Below are 17859 nucleotides of genomic sequence, written 5' to 3' on the forward strand. Positions count from 1 at the left end.
TTTTTTTTTTTTTTTTTAAATTGAGGTTTGTGCTATTGCCTCTAACAAAGATTCACGAGCCAAACTCTTGGCCCCCCTCAGACTATTTGGGCAAGTGCAATTTTTCCATAGCCAAGATGAGCGTGCCTGCTTTTGGCTAGGGATGGTAAGGTCATAATTGTGCTCATTTCATCCAATCTTCCAACAAGTGTCCAAAGCCAGCACTGTGACTCCCATTGCCAGCTGAAACAATAATCAAAAAAGAAAAAGAAAAGTAGCTTGTTGGAGTCCTAGAAGTTCAAGGGACACAGGCTTGGGAACAAAACTGATCCAATCCCCACCCTTGGGCCTTACTCTCCAATGACAGTGAAGCGCTGGCTGCCATCACAGCTCTCTGGAGAGGAAGATGAAGGCACAGCAAGGGGTCCACTCATTTACGGATGAGAACTCTTTACTTTTAATTAATACAAATATTTGTACACATGTATGGGACATATTATGCTAATGTGATACATGTATGCTACGCATCTGATCAAATCAGGGTAATTGGCATCTCCACCTCATCACACATCAATCACTCCTATGTGCTGGGAAGCTTCGGGTGTTTCCGGTTCTCCTGAGATATATAACAAATGGAGGTGTGCACAGCGATTGCCTGCATATGGACACCCTGGCCTCTACCAGATCCAGAGATACGGTGTCTCGCCTTCCAATCCCAGCAGATCCAGTCTGCGGCTCTGGTGGCCCCCAGACAGGAGACTCCGCGCTCTGGGCTCACACAGAGCACCCTGCAGCCTAGGGTCTTGCTCAGGGGTACACGGGCACAGTCACTCAAGACTGACTTCCAACACCTTACTGGCTTCTCTGCTTTAGGCTTCACAATCACGACCTGAGGAGTAAGAACTTGGCTTCAGTTGGTAGTCACCAAAACCTCGCAAGTTGCCAGGCCTCTGTCCACCACATCCTTAGGAGCCCGGGGAAGTTCCCGGCCTTCTGGCCTACAGTAATGAGCTCCTGAGATGCAGCAATTATTCCATTAAACTGGTTTCTCATCACATGCTCTTACAGGAGAGAAGAGAAATTGAACTCTGAGTCTGTTATCTTGCTACAAATGACCCCCTCTTTCTCAGATGGGAGGGGACAGTGATACCTGAGCAACTGCCGGGTTTGTCAAATGAACTCTGCGTGTCTACTCCCTGGGGACCTTGTCCCCGTCTTCCCTTATGGACAACTCTTCAGTGATTTGCTCTTCCATTTCTTCAGTGTGTCTGAAGGGGAAAGACGTTGGAAGAGGCTGGCTTGGATTCTCAGTTCTGTCTTTTACCATTTGTTTTTCAATGCTCAGCTGAAAGGCTACTACATTCTATTTGAGAAAAGGGAAGAGGATCCGAGTGTGTTGGCACTTGCCTTTAATCGCAGCATTTAGGAGGCCGAGACAGAAGAATCATCAGAAATTCTGAGTCGGTCTGTGCCTTTACTGAACTCGCCTCCCCAATAATGCACAACACCATGAGGGCCTTTTAAATACTTTCTCATGTCAGTGCTTTCTGGGGTGCACACCTGAGCACCCTGGTTCCTGTCTGGTGAACCACAGAGAGACCAAAGGAATAACAGCTAATGTAATGGGTGGAAGTCATTTCCAGGGACACACTGTTGGGGACACATCCGAAGGTATCAGCCTTCTAAACAGGAAATCATAATACTCAAACCAATGCAGCACCCAAATTACTTTAGGGGAAATGATAGTTACCAAATCAGATTACAGACACACCAAGTCCCCTGTCAGTTACTGAAACAGGCTTCCTTTTTCATTACACATCATTTCGGTCAGTTCCCTGCTTATTCTAGGATGCATCTTCACTATTCACAATCTCTATAATCTGTTCATAAACAGTCCCGCCATACTTAAGCCTCCTCCGAAATACAGCCTGACCCACGGTGGGGGACAAAGGGAGCTATACATTTTGCTAGCAGGATCCACACAGTTCCAAGTGAAACGTGTAAGGGCTTCCAAGATCACAACAAATCTAAATTGGGGCCAGAGGAAGGAAATGCCTAGGCCTCCGAGGTTGATGGGAAATCAGCTTGGCAGCGTTGGATTTCAAGCACCCAGGGGCCTGATGTTTCTATACAGGAATAGCCTTGAAAGTGGACAATCCTATGCCATTAACAAGCAACAAGATATGGAATCTTTTTGCTTTTGCAAAAAGTGACAGGTCAGCTATCTAGAAAATGCAGGCGAGGCGAGGGAAAGGAAGAAAACAGGGCAGGAAGGACAATGGAAAAGGACGGCCTTCCCTGGGCTCTGCCACTGGTCGGGAGCCCAGGTTGCACAGCCCCTTCAGGGAATTGATGGGGAGCAGGGGGCTTATTCTGGAAATTCCTCTGTTGTTCCCCAGATCTCAGCATCCCCAACACAGTGTCGCTCTTTTCTTGGTGGTGTTGCATTTTGCTTTCTTTCTTTCTTTCTTTCTTTCTTTCTTTCTTTCTTTCTTTCTTTCTTTCTTTCTTTCTTTCTTTCTTTCTTTCCTGCCTTCTGGCTCACCTTGTTTGTGATTAGGAAGCGAGTACATTATCATCGACCACGGACCAGGCAGCAGCACATCTTCTGTCCCTGGGCATTCACTGTTCACCCATCAATCACTTTCTATTGACCTTGAACTAAGATCCGTGAATTCAAAAACAGCAATGTAAGAATTGTATAGGCCAACTAATGGCGTAGCAGTTCATAGGAGCTGAGTTTTCAATAGCAAGCTTGAAGGGCACTGTCCCTGCCACTGAAGGGGCTCCAGATTGTAGGCTTTTACCTACAATTACTGAGCCCCTGGTATTATGTGTGGCGCTTGCCATGACTTCTGTCAACTCTAAGTTGCTGTCAGTTGTAACCCGTTCATTATTTTATTTGTCATAAAAACAAACATATTACTAGCCAATTAAAAGTACCCACCACAATGCATTGCTGAGAGATAAGGCTCTCTTAAGGCGCTTTGGTTGCATGGGCCATTCCGGGGTTCCAGGAGGGGCCCCTCCAGTGAAGTCACATGACTATCTGTTTGCAAAACTTGCAGAAAATATTTTAGCTCTCTCTACTGAATCGCTGTCTATTTCCACTCTGACTTCCCCTCTGGTGGACTTCTGCTTGTGTTCGATGGCACTGGACAGACCATGGGCAAAACTGGGGATCCTATTAAGGGGAAGTTGACTGAGGAACACATTTAGCCTATCTTGGGGATACGTTCATGTGGTCACAGTCATGTCTGCATTGAAACCACTTCTTGTCATTCTGGTCTAAAAACGGTTTCTTGTTTTTCTACCCCCTCCATCACACTAACTCCCCTGCAGCCAGACCCTCAAGTGTGGGGCTGGAGGTGGTGTCTGAGAATAGAAACGTGTCCCATTGAGCTCATGGGAAGAATAGGACAGGGGTAAGAGAAAAAGAACAAGGTTTGAGTCAGAAAGTCTGTGGGAAAATCCTCCAGACCTCACAGCTCACGGACAAAAGAAACTTCATAAAGATCTCTCCAAACTTAGCAACCATTCCAGCGATTTCTATGCCAAAAACAAGTGATGAAGTTGGAAAACACTTTTGTGAATTATCAATAGGGAAATACAACCCTCCATCAACCGCAGAGATAGCTGGGTGGTCTAACTATTCTCTTGATAGAAAAATGACGTAATAAATTCATTGTTGTAGAGACGGCTTTGACCAAAGCAAATCAGTACAGAACATTACAGCAGTGGGTTACGTGGTCAATTTTTAAAATATTATGAGGTATTTGGGAGGGGGAGTATTTATGTTGTGATTTCTGTATCCCTTTAAAAAGCGGCAATTTAGTTGATTCTTCATCTAAATAAATACATTGTTGCCTAGTGTTTTTTCTTGTTTTTAATTTTTGAAGGTGGGGGTTTGAGACAGGACTTCTCTGTAGCTTTGGAGCCTGTCCTGGAACTGGCTCTGTAGACCAGGCCTGGCCTCAAACTCACAGAGATCTGCCTGTTTCTGCCTCCCCAGTGCTGAGATTAAAGACGTGGGCCACCACCATCCAGTCTGTTGCCTAATTTTTAATACATAACTTATACTCTCATTTAAATTTTAGGGGAAAAATTTCATACATGAGTACTGTATTTATATTATTTCTACTTGTTTTTAAACCAATAACTTTAGGCCCCATAACCTAGATGCAGCCTGGGATGCAACCCCAAATTTCAGAGAACATTTTAGCATATAGGGAGGCAGTGTGTGTGTTGGATTGATAAAATATATAGTACATGTTATTTCATTTAATTCCACAACACAGCACAACTCTGTGAAGTCAGAATGATCATTTTACAGATGAGGAAAACTGGGCTCAAGAAGTTGAGAGGGTTCCCCAAAATCAAGCTTCCAGGATTAATTCTATCGTGGTTTCATTGACAGTGTGCAGATGTTGGTACCACAGAGGGTGATTGAACGGACTTGCTCTTTGAGGAGCCCTGGGTTCTTCTGACCTTGCTAGTAACAAAACACAGAGTCAGGACTGGAAGCAGAGCTGCCCCCCTCAGCCCTGGCATCTCACAGTAACTTCCCAAAGAGAACCTGTCACCTGCCAGCACCTTCCGGCCAACCCTTCCAGAAACTATTCCATTTTCATCCTCAAGAGGAATATTGAGATTTCACATCTGTCTTCCATTCCACAGGCTCAAGAGTTTAAGGATCTGTTCCCTAGCTCTGCTGCTGGCTCCTGCCCCACCCCACCCCCCACCCCCGTCCAAGAGGACTTTGCCACTAGATGTTATTTGAGGTAAGTATTTTTAAGCCCTCTTTCTCTCCTAACGCCCATGTCTACCTGGAAGGAGAAACTCAGTAAGAATGCTCCCTTGGTCATTAAGAACCAATGAGGAGAATGTGTTGTTGAAAAGTGCTAATACCAAAGGCCTTATGGGAGGAAGACAAAGTGTTAGTCCTGGCAGGGTTTGTTTTGTTTTGGAGGCAGGTCACAAAAGCAGAGGATTCTGGGTGTTAAATTGGGAGAGTAGACCTTGTTAGTAGAGTGGTGAGTATCCACACCTGTCACGTGGGAGACCGGGGTCCTTGACAGGGAGCCAAGATGTTAGGAATAATTCCTAACGCGAGCTCTCTGCTGATGCAAAATCCCAATCAAGCCAAATCAAACGTGTTCCTCTTTTGGGAGTTCACTTAAATATTCTGTGGAAATTGTGATCTGCCAGCCTGGTGGCGTACTCCTTTAATCCCAGTACTCGAGAGGCCGAGGCAGGAGGATCTCTATGAGTTTGAGGCCAGCCTGGTCTACAAAGTCAGTTCCAAGACAGCCAGGGCTGTCACACAGAGGGGGGAGTCAAGACCTGGCCTGCTGGGATTTGGAGTCCAGACCAATACAACTCTCAGGCCTGGGGGATGGGATAGATGCGAGGGGCTGGGGTCGACGCTCCCAACTTAACACTGGGTATCTAGAGGGTACTGGTGCTGTGATTATTCTCAATTTTGTTCTACCCAGGATATTGCAGTTATCAAAACCCAGCGGACTGGGGCCAGGGAGACAGCTCATCAGGTAGTAAAGTTACCTCCGCCAAACTTGATGATCTGAGTTCAATCCCAGGGACCCGTAAGGTGGAAAGAGCAAACCAAATCCCATAAATTCCCTCTGATCCCCCACACACACTTCTGCCCCCAGTGAATAAATAAATGTCTTAGTCACTTAGTTCTAGTGCTGTGAAGAGACACCATGACTGCATCAACTCTGGTAAAAGAAAGCATTTAACAGGGCCTGCTTACAGTTTCAGAAGTGTGATCCATCATCATCATGACTGCAGGGAGCATGGCAGCGTGCCAACAAACATGGTGCTAGAGGAAGAGCTGGGAGTTCTGCCTTCAGATCGGCAGGAAGCAGGAAGAGAGCCACTGGACCTGACTTGGGCTTTTGAAACCTCAAAGCCCGCCACCAGTGATACACTTCCTCCACCAAGGCCACACCTCCTAATCCTTTGCAAGTAGTTCCTCTCCTTGATGACTAAGCATTCAACTATATAAGCCTATGGGGCTATTCTTTTTTTAAAAAATAATTTATTCTCATTTTATGTACATTGGTGTTTTGCCTGCATGTATATCTGTGTGAGGATGTCCAATCTTGGAGTTACAGTTATTAGCTACCATGTGGGTGCTAGGAATTGAACCCGGGTCCCCTGGAAGAGCAGTCAGTGCTCTTAACCATTGAGCCATCTCTTCAGCCCCACCAGTCTTATTTGAATCACCACAATTAATGAATAAATAAATTCTAACTGATTAGTTACTGATACAAAATTCCTCTTGACTTTGAAGCCTTCCCAAACAAATCCGTACTTCTGGGGACTAGGTACAAACAGGCCACTTCAACTGCCATAGTCAAGACTGTCCATCACAGGGCACATCACCACCAGCCATCAGCCTGAGCTTCTTGTCTTTGCTCACTATGATTTATAGGGAGAGAGCAAGGGCTTAAGGCAAGAGTCCTTGAATCTCCTTAGAACTGCACACTGATTTTGTTGTGAAGGTAAGACTGGGCGCCTACGGAGAGACAGACAGTGCAATGGGAGCTGTGAGCTCCAGAGGTAAGAGCCACTGTTACAGAACAGAAACCGAAACAAAATATCTCAAAGAGATCTTGTTATCAACTCAGTCAGATCAGTCACTGTGCTATCTGCATGTACAGGATTGGAAGGCTCTGCATATTTAACTGGCACATGGTGTTTTTAACTCTCAAGATAAACAGGAAATTGGGACCTGCCAGCCTGGTGGTGCACTCCTTTAGTCCCAGTACTAGGGAGGCCGAGGCAGGAGGATCTCTATGAGTTTGAGGCCAGCCTGGTCTAGAGTGAGTTCCAGGACAGCCAGGGCTGTTACACAGAGAAATCCTATCTCTAAAACAAAACAAAAAAATTACTATGGAGCAAAAGTCCTATTTGGGGCTCAAAAGTCAGACTACTAAATGGAGAATGGGGAGCTGCACAAAAATCACCCCACCCTACGTTCATGTTGACCTTCTATTCCACAGCTATTTTTAAGATAAATTTTACTCCTTCACTCTATGTTTAGAAGTCATTATTTATTACTTGAACTAAAACAGCAATTGGTTTCTGTTAATACCAATAAGCTTTGCAAAAACAACCGGCTTCCTGAATCAATAACGACAATAAGAAAAAGGAAAAAAAAAAAAAAACTACGGTATCATTAGGAGTTACTTTAAAAAAAAATAAAAATAAAAGCAGCTTCTCTGGCCTTCATCTTGATTCATTTCTGACACACTTGCCTCTCTGGTTTCTGTCCCTTTAAGTGCTTCCAGGCCTTGACCCATCACCACAGGGACAGACATAAACTCAACACTGAGTCAGTCACACCTTTCTAGCTTACAATTTTGCACAAAAGATGCCCACTTAGCTGGAGAGAGCTGGAATCTAGACCTGCAGAGCCTTCGAGGATGCTCGTCCAGCCTTGGCTGCACGTACATTCGAACCCCTGTCAGCTGCCCCCTAAATCGTTTGCTCTTCTTATTGGGGGAGGCAGCAATTTTGTCATCAGCTTTAGAGTTTGGTTATGGGTTTTTTGTCAGGGACCAGCCTCGACAAAAACACTCCTTGCCAGGGTAGGGGCGTGGGGATTTAGAAATATTAGTAAAGAAGACGCATGTGAAAATAAAACCAAAAAGCATAGAATAGTCCCAGGAGGGGGTTCCAGTGAGTACTGAAATCTCCCGCATTTAATTTCCAATTGCTTAAAATACCCCGACCCCAAGAGGTAGGAGTAAGCCGGGCAGTGGTGGCTCACGCCTTTAATCCCAGCACTCGAGAGGCAGAGGCAGGCAGATCTCTGGGAGTTCGAGGCCAGCCTGGTCTACAAGAGCTAGTTCCAGGACAGGAACCAAAAGCTACAGAGAAACCCTGTCTCGAAAAATCAAAAAAAAAAAAACAACTGCATTAACACAACACAAGGAAAAGAACAGACCAGTTGAAGGTCGCAGGCTACGTCCATAGTTAAACATTCTGTTGCTAGAACAAAACAAGTCATGCTCACACCCTAGACCAAAACATTTTGTAGACAAACCACTCCCTGGGTGGAACCCAAAGTTATCTCCTTAAGGGACCTGGGACCTTAGTTGGATCCTTAGACTTTTGTTTGAGGTAGAAACATATGAACTTCTCTATTCCTGAAACACAAGGGCTGGATATTAACCACACCTGTTGCCAATAACCTTGAGAGAGCAGAACTCTGGTCTGAATCTAGGTGGGACCCTTGTTTAAGGTAGAAACACAATAACCTTGAAGGCATAGAGGTGAGTTCCAGCTCTCTGACCTTTAGTCAAGGTGGAAATAGGTTCACATTTTTGGGCCTCCACAGTTGCTTTTTGCTTTTGTTCTGTTTTCTTGTTGTTGTTTTCTTTCATTTTTGCCAAGATAATGGTTAAACCTCCCTTCTCTCTAACACTGCTGGCCACAGGAGAGCTGATGTGAAAGTGGCTGCACCCCAGACCCCTGACATCGTTCCTTCGCTTGGGGAGCTGCACACCTTGGTGGTGCTTTCTTCCTCGTGGTGGGAACTGAGCAAACTGAAAACCAGCCTTTTCCTGCTCCTCTGGCAGCCAGATCTCACGGCTAGGGCCCAGTCTGCTGGTCGGTGCTCCATTAGGCAGAGAGATCGGATTCCTAGAAAAGATGGTCTTGGCAGCTCTCAGGAGCAAGCACCTGCGGACTGATCCCTGAGGTTTGGATCTGGAGGCAGTGACAGGACATTTGCACAATTCGCAACTTTGAAAAAAACTTAGCTGGATTAATCTCATGTGTGATAATCCATATACATAATTTCATTTCTAGGCATATATGATATAGCAATACATCATATAATCTATAAATACATAAAAATGGGTAGGGCAGTTCAATTTTGCTCCTGAATGAATGTATGGTGGCTGAAGTTTGAAGACAAGGGCTCTCGGTGACATCTCTGTAAAAGCAGGACTCTGGCACCCCCAGCAGATACCCAAGAAGTATGTGTTTGACTGAAATGTCTTCCCCACAGCAACACAGCCAGCTGTGAAAGAAAGTAGGTTCAGGTATCTGAAGAAAGCTCAGGAGCCGTCTTCTTTGTTGCCCCTCAAATTGTAAAATCTGAAACAAGATCTTCTCATCCTTTCTGGAGATGGTCTGTTCCCAAGGGAATGTTCAGTTGAGCACGTGGGGGAGGGGAAGCCCTGAGTGCAACCTGTAAGGTCACTCCTCCCTGCCAAGAACAATGACAATCCAACCCAGGGCCTCCCACAGTCTAGGCAAGCCCTTTACCACTGAGGGGCATCCCGGCCCCTAGTAGAAGTCGCTTGGGGCCTCTTCTCTCTCTCTCTCTCTCTCTCTCTCTCTCTCTCTCTCTCTCTCTCTCTCTCTCCCTCTCTCCTCTCTCCTCTCTCCCTCTCTCCTCTCTCCCTCTCCCTCCCTCCCCTCTTTCCCCTCCCACACAATCTTAACTCCAGCTCCTCCTTTCCCGGCGGTTACAAAGACCTCTGAAGACTTTGAGGTGGGGGCGGGGCAGGTTTGAGCGGCAGAGAAAGGGATGCTCACAGCAGGATGCTTAGCTAAAAGTGAAAGGGACTGACAGTGCTGGTGGCCTTCCCGACTTCTCTGACAACAAGGTGAAGGGGAGCCTCCTCCCTGCTTTTGTGACATTAAAACAGTCCCCCACCATGTAGATGTGGATTCACCCCTCGGGTCTGAATGTGTCTTTGGGGCACAGCTCTTACCCCATAACTGCTTGCTTGCTTCTTTCCTTCCATCTTTCCTTTCTTTGTTTTTCTGTCGCTTTTAGAATTCTGAATCAACCAAACTGCAAACTGCCTTTTTTTTTTTTTTTTGGTTGCTTTCTTTTTAAAAACCTGAGAATTGTAAGGTTGGATGGGTGTAGGGTCAGCACAAAAGAGCCTGTGAAAACACCAGAATCAACCACCAAAGAACACCCGGAGCTAGCGTTCCCGAGGTGGGGAGGCTACAGCTGCTGTATCTGAATCACAGGTGTGACCTTTGGCAGGACTGACCCACGGGGTCAGCCAGACCTAAGAGAGGGTCTGGGGCTAACTGTGACCTACAGAACAGGTTCTACAGTCAGACTGGCCACCAGCGTTGCTTCTCAGGCCAGCCTCCTCTGTGGGGATCTGACCAATAAGACAGAAGTAGCAGCAGCCCATGTCTGTGCACTGGGAAGCATGTATAGAGAATGACAGCACCCCCCCCCTACACACACACACACACACACACACACACACACGAGAGGTGCTGCTGGCAGAAGCCTATTCCTTCCCAGGACTCTCCTGCTCCCAGAAAACAAGAGAATTACAGCTTCCAAGTCTCCACAAGGAGACAGAACTGAGGACCTCCTCCACTGGACAACCTGCCAGACTCCTGGGAAACGCGTTTTTTTCTTTCATCTTGCTTTATTTCATTTTATTTTTAAATTAACATTTTAAGTTAACATTCCAAAGTAATGGGTTTCACTATGACATCTTCATTCTTGTACACGGGTTAATTCGCAGAAACTAATTGTACGTATTTGTCAGGCACGATGTGATAGTTGGACATAAGTTCATATTTTGAAGTGCTTAGCATTTTCTTTGTGTGTGTTGGTGGGAACATTTAAAATTTGCTGTCTTGGTAGTCGTGCATATGTGAGGGCAGTATGTGTGTTAGCGCACACGAGCATGTGTGTTCACGCATGCGTTGGTGGGGGCGGGGCTAGGCCAAGACAGTGTTCTCCTCAATCACTTGCTACTTCCCCTCCCTCCAGACACATCTGTCAACGGAGCTCAGGATTCAGCTAGACTGGTTAGCCAGAAAAGTCCAGGGATCCCCGTTTCTGCCTCATGAGCATTCAAGGAGGTCTTTTCTTGACTTCCGGAATGTCATGAAGATCCTGGCAACCCCGGCCTTCCCTGGTAGGCCCTCAGGTGCCTCTGATGACTTGTTCCACCAACAGTTAGAACTTTTCAAAAACCGAGTATTTCCGGAAAAACACTGGAGCCCCTCGACTCCTTTGGTCTCTTTGGTTTTGTGCTTCTTTCCCCCATAGTTTTGCACCGTCTGTCCTGTACAGGGACCCGCTCAGCAGTCCTCCTGTGGCTGGTGCAGAGATGACGAGAGGGAGGGGCTGGTTACACCTATTTTAATCCTGCCTGCCATTTATTGTGCTCTCCATTCTCTCTTTTCTTTTTAAAATCAATTTTATTTTTTTTACTGGTTTTTGAATTGTCATACAAGATAATGGATTTCATTGCAGCGTTTACATATGTCTGTATATCATTGCTCTGTCTCCTCATTAAGGAAACTGCATTCCCAGAAGTTCCCAGCATGCTTCTTGAAGGCTTTTTTCATTTAAGGGAAGAAAACACTTAAAGAAGGCAAATCAGAATTCCAAACCTCAAGTTCCAACAAGGAGTGGCCAGTCTGACCACTGTTGCCCATGTATGAACTTGTCTAATTTTTTTCAATCCTGAGACATAATTTGGGTGACTAATATCCCCTGGGATAGGCCAAGCTCTTGATCCTTCCCTACCACACCCATATCCTCCAGTGAGTCTCAAAAACATGCGTTGATTGCTGTGCTGTGCCCGAACCTTCAAAGCACCTTCTGGCTGTGCTGACAGAGGCCTTGGGCAGATGCTTGGTAGAGGCAGCCAGGGTTCATGCTGAAAGACAAAAGCACAACCCCACTGGCAACTGCCTTGGCCATGGACAGAGAGCTGCCAGGCTTTTGAGAGGAATCAGAAGAAAAAACAGAAAGGGAGCATGGATAAATGAGAAGAGATGATAAGAGAACTCTTTGGGAAGACACTCTATGGCCATCTGGATTTACACAAGGGGAACATGGAGGACAACCTGGAAGTCCCTCCCATCTGTGGCACCCCTATTCCTGAACTCATCTCCACCCCCTGACTGGCAGCGGACTTTCTTGTTGAGGTCTGCTAAGTGCGGAGTATGGAAAAGCCTGAGGCAGGCTTGGGAAGGGGGAAGGGACTTTGGCTATTATTGGTCCTCAGATTTCTCGGCTTAAACAATGCCTGGTGTCACCCAGGGACCAGCGAGGTGACATCACCCGTCCTGCACTGAGGGCTTCTACTTCTCTCCGTGCCCCACAGGACGACTCAAGATCTTAATTGCAGAGAAGGCGAAGAATTTTGCATCTCTCTGGAAAACCAGTCAGGCTTTCTTTTCCCTCTTGCTCCTTTTAAATCCTGGGATTTTCCATCATTAACCATCAAGTGAATTCTTAAATAGTTTCCTGCTAACGCCTGTCTAGGTGATTACACACACATACACACAGTCAGGCTGAAGCAGGCAGTGGGCAGAGCCGTATCGATGACAGCAATCCTGAATTGTTTGTTCAAAGAGGAGACATGTCCTGGGGATTTGCAGGCAACAAGCATATCAGAAGTCCAGGGAAGCAGCTCTTTGGAGTGCTGGAGTCTCATTGCCCATCCCTAAGCTGCCCTGTGGGTGTGACTTCACCAGTCCCTCTTGCTTGAGACTGGCTCGCTCAAGTGGTTTGGAGCTCTGGGGCTTATTGCTCAGAAGGGGCTGTGTAGGACGGTGGGTGTCATAAAAAGACAGAACACCGTTGTCACAAACCTTAGAGACTCCATTTTCTGGTCAAAAAGTCATTCTGCTTTTTAGTTTTCAAAATACTATTGTCAGGGACCTGATGTAGCAATTTATTTAGCATGCTAAACTGTAGATGGAAAGAAACCGAGAAAACTGCAATACATTGTTGCAGTTTTAAAAACTTCCATGCAGGAGGCTCCCTTCGTCCAAGGTTTGCAGCTCATTTCGTGGATTTTTACTGTGATCACTCATATTAAATATTAAATATTCTCCCACCATAAAAAGCAGTGATGCTCGATCCAGCCAATGTCACGGATGAATCTCAGAGGTTTTGGTGCTAGGGCAGGCAAGATGCCTCAGTGGGTAAAGGGTCCAATGCACAAGCCTGACAAATTAAGTTCAACCCCCTGAACTGACCTTGTATAAAGGTGGAAGGAGTGAACAGACTCCACAGAGCTGTCCTCCGACACACACACGCACATACATACGTACCCCATAGCACAATAATTAATATATTTTTAATGTTATCAAAGTTCGTGCTAAGTGAAAAAAGGCACAAAAAGCCACACTTTGGGAGATTTCATGAAATGTCCAAATTGGCAGATCTGTAGAGACAGACAGCAGACTCTTCGTGAATAAGAAACTCTGTAGAGAATGAGTGACAGCCGGTGGGGACACTTTACAATTAAACAGTAGTGATAGTTGGACATCATCGAGAATAGATTAAACATCCCCAAATGACAGACGGTATATCATATGAAATTTTTAAATGCTAGACTTTAAGTAGGGGGTTGTCTTAACCTTCATCGTTAGCAGATGAAGGCTTCATTCCCGAGTTCAGCCTCAAATTACAAAATTGGAACTTGTTAAAAGCTTCTCAGAGTTAATCAACCACCAATTTTCCCCAATCAACCCAATAAAGGAAACATCTGATTAGATGGGCCAGCAGCAGCGGCTCCCTGGATACTGACCTTGGTCGGTGGTAATCACTGAAAGACCAAGTCTTACACAAGCCCAAGGAGGCTTCTGACGAGGCCCAGACAGCAGCAGGTGAACCTGCCCAGTGCAGGGAACAGAAGGACACTCTGATGCCCAGGAGTTTGCCCTCGCTGAGCCACAGAGGACAAAGTGCCTTTCAGAGAGCCTCTCCTTTGCCAGAGGGGAGACAGGCTGGCATTTTCGGGTTGATTTTTTGTTTTTAATGTTTTTCAGGACAGAAACACAAAACATATTCTTAGTGTCTCTTAGGTGAAAGGAAATGAGCAAAGGAACTTGAATATTTTTTACTTTAAAAAACAAAAAAAAAAAAAACCCAAAAACATTAGGAGCTGGGTGGTCGCAGGGAGTGCCTTTGATCCCAGCACTTGGGACTTAGAGGAGGGTGGATCTCTGTAAGGTCGAGACCAGCCTGGTCTACAGAGTGAGTTCCAGGACGGGCTACACAGAGAAATGCTGTCTTGAAAAGCAAAACGAAACAAAATTTAGGAGCTGGAGGGGTGGCTCAGTGTTTAAGAGTACTGGCAGTTCTGCCAGAGGACCCAGGACGATTTCCCAGCACACACGTAGTAGCTCAGAACCTGTCACTCCAGTTCAGGAAACCACCCATACATAAAAAATAAAAACTTTTTAATTAAAAAAAAACTTAATTTTCTAATTCTTTAATCCTTTGTTTGTTTGTTGTTGCTTTCAAGACAGGGTCTCTGTCCTGGAACTCAATATGTAGACCCGGCTGACATCACAGTGATCCACCTGCCTCTGCCTTCCAAGCACTGGGATTAAAGGCACGTGCCACTACACCTGACTCTGATCAGGTAATTCTAAGGCTTTTATAACGCATAAGATATACTGCTATATGTATGCTTGCATACCCTTGTAGATAGTACATACATTTGAAGAGTCCCAGTAGGCCACTTGAATCTCTTAACTGGGTTGTGTTATAGAACCATCAGTAGAGCTCATATTGAAGTATCTCTCACTCGGACACTTCAGAAATATCAGTGGGAAAAAAACCTATGGAAGGATTGCTCCAGATTCTGGGAAGCTAAGCAGGCCTAAGAAAAGCGCCAGTGTGTGAAACTTGGCTGGAGCCTGGATCTGAAATGAATGTTTAATGAAGCTGTATCATTAAGCTAAGGTGTGATAGTGATAGCCTGTAATTATTCCAGCTCTCAGAAGCTGAGGCAGGATGGTCATGAGTTCAAAGCTCTCCGAGGCTGCATTATGTGATACTGTCTCAAAATAAATGAAGGAAAAGCCAGGAATGGTGATTGATGTATTTCACCCCTGAACCCGGAAATTCTGAGGCTAGCCTTGTTTACATAGTGACTTCTAGACCAGCCAAAGGTACATAAAGAGACCTTGTCTCTAGCAAATAAACAAATAGAATTACTAGGAGGATTGAGAAATTGCAATATAGACTATTGGAAACTGGAATTGTATCTGTGATCAATGTTAAAACTCCCAGATGTGCCGGGCAGTGGTGGTGCACGCCTTTAATCCTAGCACTCACGAGGCAGAAGAGGCGGATCTCTGAGCTTGAGGCCAACCTGGTCTACAGAGTGAGTTCTAGACAGTCAAGGCTACACAGAAAGAAACCCTGTCTCAAAAAAATTCAAAATAAATAAACAAGCAAAACAAAATCCTCCCAGATGTGATCTTTGTAAGACAGGACTGGAGAATGACCGTTTTTAAGAGACATAGATCGAAGGGGCAGAATCTTAACAGGTCTACAGTTAACTTCCCTGCATGCATGTACATGTAGGTGGATCGAGAGGCAACACACATGTAGGCTTTTCATTTGTTCCCTAATAACTGCCCATAGAAAGACAAGCAGAGAGAGAGGTCTGGCCTTTGCTGTTTACAAATCTGGCATGAACTTTATCGCTGCAGTAATGGAGAGGAGAAATACTCCGGTAGAACTTCATTTCTGAGTCACTACACATGTTCTTGTAGCTTCCTTTATCCTTGATTTAATTATAAAGCCCACATTCCCAACTGACTGGAGTGCAATTTCCAGAGCCCTCCCGGCTGCCAGCGCTGTCTGTTTGCCCAAGGGAACTACCAGCTGCCTCTTCCCTCTGGCAGCTGACCTGGGCCCAGGCAGAGGCATCTGACCTGGAGAGACGGCTTTTTCCAATCCAGTCACATTTTGTGAGCCTCACCGGATCCCCGTCCTCCCACCCTGAGCATTCGTTGATTTACACATGCACACTCTTGATCTACACATAACCTCTGGTGATCCATGGCTTTTTGAGTAGCGATAAATCCTGACCCCCTGCAATAGTTAGTCTCATTATAACACACTTCTCTGGTCCGTGGGACAACTTGCCAGAAATTTGGGTTCATAAATAGGCAAATGGACCTTGAATCTCAGGTACTTGACTTTTGTGTTGAATTATATTGACCAATAACTCAAACTGTGTATGTGTGAGCGTGTGCATGCATATGTGTATGTGTGTGTTTGTCTGCACGTGTGTGCATGCCTGCACACATACCCATGTATTTATTCATGTGGTGGCCAGAGGTCATGTTAGTGCCTTGTTGTTTTGAGACAGGCTATTTCACTGAATCCAGAACTCGATGACTAGGCTAGACTAGCTGTCCAATGAGCTCCAAGAATCTTCTGGTCTCCGGATTCTCAGAACCAGGGTTATAAAGGTGTTTCCACACCCATTGGTCCTGGGGATCCAAACTGGGGCCCTCATCGTTGAGCAGTGGGTACTCACTCAGCCATCTCCCCAGCCCCCACTTAACCTCTTTAAGCCTCAGTTCCTTCAGCACCATAACGGGGTGACATAAGCACCCCACAGAGCTATGTGAGAGTTAATAAGACTGAGTATACGCAGTGCCCACCACACAGCACGCCACAACCAACCAACCAATCACGAAAAGACTCTTTAAACATCTTGCTCTCAGAGATTCTGACTGTAGGTTATGAAAATCAAATATAATTTAAGAAGTCACCTTAATGATAGAAAACGGATTATTTAGCGAAGAATTTAACTTTTCCTGAACAAGTCTCTGTGAGAAAAAAAAAATCATTGAAAAATGATACCTTTAAAGGGCAAACTTGTTCCACAGTGACACTTCCAAGGTTTATTATTCCCAGTATTTAACTACTTATCTTTTCAATTTTCACACAAAGCTAATCATTAATATTATCGTATTCTAGAAGTAATTATTTTAAAAGCTTTTGCTGTAATAACTGAAGCCTCTCTGGCTATTTCTGGTATCGAAGAAGGGGAAAGTGTTTGTTTTTTTAGGACTGACATAAAAGAGATTGATTTTTTTGATGCCAAGAAATCACTTAGCATTCATGTGACTTCAACTTCATGGCATCTTGGAATATGTTTATCCTTCATCAAAATTCTTCTCGAGGCAAAATGCCAGCTCTCTGTTCTCCCACCTTCCCTCAGCAGTCGGAGAGAGGCTGGAGACAAGGTCATGATCTTAAGCTGTTTAGCCACGAGGTTAACACTCAAGATGTCAGCTGCGTGTCATCTGCTGTCCAGCCATGACGAGTGACCGCTTCCCACCCAATTCTACTTAACACCTGCTGTCTAAAAGATAAGAGGAGAGATAAGATAGCTTTCTGGGAGAGAAACTGAGGCACAGAAAGGAATTGAAAAATATCCAGACATGGGTCCCAGAGTCCACACATCATGTGACGTGTAGCCAGTAACAGATACACACGGTTTCCAAATAGCCTCTTTCCCACATTTGACTTCAAGGGAGATCGAATCGCCTTTGACATTACTTCCACGTTCAACAGAAATGAAGACAAAGAGCTTTTCAAACACATACATAATCAACCTGAATTTGGTAGAGAACAAATCTTCCTATGAGTTGCTGCGGAAGGCTGAGTGTGTAACTTAGTGGTAGAGAACTCACCCAGCACTCATGAGGCCCTGCACTGGATCTCCAGCCCTGAAGGAAAAAACCAGTTATTGTCGGTTTAACTGTGTGACGTGACAGACACCATTTTAAACATGAAGATGCAAATACAGTTTTATAAGAATCTTATATTATTATGCCTGTTTCCAGATGGGGGAACTAAGGCACAGAAGGTTAAGAAGCTTGCCAGGAGTAGTGGGCATGGACAAACACATTTCACTCACGGTCATGGACTCCTGGAGTCAGAGAGGCCAGTTCTAACCAACCAACCACACATATGAGCTCACTCTTCCTTGAAAGACCATAGAACTCTATTTGTGAATGCCATCCCATAACCACCAGGAAATACTCAAACAATCGTTCATTGCCCACCCACCAGGCATC

Source organism: Chionomys nivalis, chromosome 22 (assembly GCF_950005125.1).
Source record: "Chionomys nivalis chromosome 22, mChiNiv1.1, whole genome shotgun sequence".
NCBI classification, from domain to species: domain Eukaryota; kingdom Metazoa; phylum Chordata; class Mammalia; order Rodentia; family Cricetidae; genus Chionomys; species Chionomys nivalis.